Genomic DNA, 4,152 nt, shown 5'->3' with positions numbered 1-4,152 from the left:
TCACACCAAGTCTTCTGGAATGTCTTCCTATGCATCTCAAACCCACTTTGCTATTAACTCTATGTCAGGCTTCATGAGATTTCCTCCTTTTGTTATTCGGGCTTGACCAGATGACATCCATTCAGGCCACATCCTTTGCACACGGTCTTTAAAAGGCTTATTCAAAGATACATCCAGAGGCTACAGTAGAGATGTAAGCCCACCTGGAATAACAGCTAAAGTAACTTTACGAGATTTTGCCAATTTTTTTATGTCATCCGATAGGTGGGCTCTGAACATATCCCACACAGTAATGATGGCTTTTTCTTTAAGGCTGCTCCTGGTCGTCGGTTCCAAATTTCTTCCAGCCATTTTTTTTGTTCCGTCTTCATTCATCCAGCCTTAACATATGCACGCACAGTAATTCTTGGTGGGAAATTGATCTTTTTAGGCAAGGTCTTTCTTTTAAAAATAATGACAGGATGCAGCTTAGTTCCATTAGCCAAATATGATAGAACAACTGTAAAGTGTTTTTTTTTTCATTTCCTGTGGTTTTGAGAAAATGTTTTTTTCTTCTAAACTTGCCACAGTTCTGTTGCTTGGAAGATCAAAAGTCATGGCAGTTTCATCCATATTCCCAGTATCTGTCAGGTCATAATTATAAATACTTCTCTGTTTTATAATAAATGACTGGAATGACATAATTTTTATTCAAGGTCTTGTTGCAATTTCTGGGAAATCTTTGTTCTTTGTCTCAAAAAAAGTAGGCCAAACCTATTCATGAAGTGGGTGCCATTCTGCTGACACAGCACATTTTTCAATGCCTGGTGCTTTATATTTGTCATCCTTAGCTATTTGTAGAACACTATGCGGATTCCCGTGTGTGTTATGCAGTAACCATTTTGACGACACTCCATCACCCATTTATGTAATTCACTCTCTGGAGCCCTATAAAACGATGTTAAACCACAACAAGCATTTTTAGCTTTTGGAATCTGTTCCAAGTCAGCCTTCATTTTCCGCCACTCCCTCACTTGCTTTTCGTCAACACAGAATTCCATACTTGCAGTACTGTTATTGCTCTCTTCTGCTCTTGACACAACCTTCATTTTGAAACCAACCTCATGTGACCAGCGTTCTTGTTTTGGTTCAAGAGTATCCATTTCTAATAGGATAACAAAACAAGACTTTGAAAAAGAATTTTCATGGTAATACCCTCACCCCCACCCCATGTAATGTGTTAGCCTGGAGCGGTGGGTGGGGGAGTCCATGCAGGCGGGGGATGCAGGATGTGAATTAACACAGAGACCAGAGGGTAGAGTTGGAGCGCAGCCACAGACACATCCTTACCAGTTCAACTGCTGGCGTAAGTGAATCACTACGGGTGCTTCTGTGAATTGGAGTCATCCACGTTATAGGACGGCTCTGATTGGTTAGATGTGAGTAAACAAACATGCAAAGCCCTGCAGTGTCAGCAGGGCTTTGCATGAACAGCGGAGAAACGGCAATAACCCGTAAGAAAACGGGCGCTTGTCCTATTACCTGTGGGGGGGGGGGGTGGAGGGGGGCAGCGAGATGTTACACCTCGATGCAGTACCACTGATGTATGTATAAGCCGAACCCCAGTTTTTCAGCACACTTTTTGTACTGAAAAACTTGGCTTCTACACGAGTATATACAGTATTTCTTGACTTGCGTTTTGCTCATACCTCTTGGTAATATGATCTATATCCCCATTTAGATCTGCATCTTTGCAGGATATAAATCTGAAAAGAACACATCAGTGTTTCATCTACACTCATCATGGTCCTAGCATTCTCAAAATTTTCACAATAACTGGAGACAGAAAACAGAGTAACCAACTGCCTCTTGGCAAAAAAATTCGTATCTATCCTCAATCACTTCAAATAAAATCCATATTGTGATAATGGATAATTTTGCAACTATTTCTGCACCAAATGTGAGGCACTCCTTTGTCATTCCTGCCTTAGCTTAAAACAACCTTATTGGGGTCAGACCACAAAAGACAAAGAAGACGGTGGTGATTGGATGATTTTATGTCCACTTGCATTTGTGGAAGGGTGGAGTCCAATCTGCTAGTCAAGTCACAGCCTGATGATGCCTCCTGGGAGGCATGACCTTTTATCAGAAGAAGCAGAGAATTCTGTTTTTATAGAAAAGAAGTTGGGGTTCTCGCTCTCTCTCTGCCCTTTTGCCTTCCTGCTTACTGTGCATGCTGCCACGGATGGCCCTGTGTAGACCTTTCAACCCTGAGATATCCCCACCCACCCTGCTATATGTCCACCAACTGTGGATCCACAGGACTCTACACTTACCAGCCTGTGATCTTCCTGCTTCCTGCTCCACCTGTTTACACCATCAATCTGTAGCTACATGAGTCTGAAGACATCCCTGGCTTGCATTGGACTTGTGGACTTGAGTTGGGCTGGTCTGGGATGCTTTCTTGTTATAAGGTCACTTCTTCTTTATTTTAGTAAGTCATTTTAAGCCCTTACAGCTCTTATAACAATCCATACATCAATTGTATCGAGCACTTTTGTACATGAGGCCATCATAATTTCCAAACATTTTCTTTCTACTGAGTCCTTAGTATCAGTTTCTCTCATCCCTCACCCTCCCCCACATTCCCACCTTTATGAATCCTTGATAATTTATAAATTATTTTTATTTTAATATTTTACACTGTCTTTTGTCTCCCTTCACCCACATTTCTGTTGTTTATTCCCCTGGGGGTGGGTAGCACGTCAATTATTGCAATCAGTACCCTTTTCTCCCCTTTCCCCCTACTCTTATGGTATCGCTACTCTCATTATTGGTCCTGAGGGGTTTGTCTGTCCTGGATTCTGTGTGTTAAGATCTCTTATCTGTACCAGTGTACATGCTCTGGTCTAGCCAAATTTGTAAGATAGAATTGGGATCATGATAGTTGGGGGGGGGGGTAGGAAGCATTAAAGAACTAGAGGAATGGTGTGTATTTCATCAGTGTTATACTGCACCCTGACTGGCTTGTCTCTTCCTTGTGATCCTTGTGAGCGGATGTCCAATTGTCTCCAGATGAGTTTTGGGTCTCCATTCCAACCTCCCTCATTTGCATCAAAATGGTTTGTTTTGGGCCTCCTGATGCCTGGTACAAAGTCACTTCTTTACATAAAGCACTTTCTTACACATATATGAGTGTTACTGGATTTGTTTCTCTAGACAACCTAGCCTAACACAACGACCTTGATCTGGTGTATCATTAGTCATATAATTTTCCAAATCTGTTCCATAGATCGAAGACCTAGTGATAAACCTCCGTGACAGCAGAATATTGTCTCATCCCTGATAGCAGCTACTAGCATACCACTGAAACAGTCTGTGAGCATTATCCAGGTTTAATGTTAGGTCTTTTGTTCACATTCATCATAAATCCATAAATTCCATGAATGCTGGCACATTTTTGGTTACCTCTGAGAATAAAAAAGTTCTTGGAGTATTTGATTTTGTAGGCCTGTAAGAGGCAGATAGTCTCCAGGGACTACTGTGCCTGATCGATGTTGTCCCTGGGAAACAGTAATTGCTTTCTGGGTGGGAAACAACCATACTCAAGGAGTCGAAGCAAATTATCATATTTCCCATGGATGTCACCATATATTTTGAGTGGCACTTCAAGTTCTAGTAGGACAGTCTGACTGAGTTAGATCTCTCCAGACTTTAAGCGCAGACCTCTGATTTCATTTTCCTGGAGTTGAACATTGTTCCCAGGCTTAAACCATTTCATTTCCAGCAGCCATTAGATGATGCTGTTGGTGTTGAATTTATCTATATCTGCCATCGCCATCTCACCGCAACCACTCCTGTAAGGGCACTGCCGCTGGCTTTTCCCGAGGATTCACAATTCCTCCCATGCAACTACTCCCCACAACTCCTCCCCACGCAACACGTACAGAGGTGGTGGCTGTGGTTTGGGTAGCAGCCAAGGCAAGTCTCCCCCAGTCTGCCCCACTCCCTACTTCTTCCTTCTCTTCCTGCAGGAACCACAATAAGAATGAAATGCATGATGTCAGGTCTTTAGGAGTTATATTCTGTTGCATAAACCACTGAGTCAAATGGTACAGTCTGCCTTGGCTCGTATTTTGTTAAGGAGTTTTGCATCGATGTCCATTGAGGATG

General features: G+C 42.4%; 1 pseudogene; it reads right to left on the bottom strand.

Moving 5' to 3' along the window:
- Positions 1 to 1,682: 1,682 nt before the first annotated feature.
- On the bottom strand, positions 1,683 to 3,814 carry LOC142442326 (serine/threonine-protein phosphatase PP1-gamma catalytic subunit-like; annotated as a pseudogene).
- Between the last annotated feature and the right edge of the window lie 338 nt (positions 3,815 to 4,152).

This window comes from Tenrec ecaudatus, chromosome 3, assembly GCF_050624435.1.
Source record: "Tenrec ecaudatus isolate mTenEca1 chromosome 3, mTenEca1.hap1, whole genome shotgun sequence".
NCBI classification, from domain to species: domain Eukaryota; kingdom Metazoa; phylum Chordata; class Mammalia; order Afrosoricida; family Tenrecidae; genus Tenrec; species Tenrec ecaudatus.
This window is presented reverse-complemented; position numbering and strand designations above follow the sequence as displayed.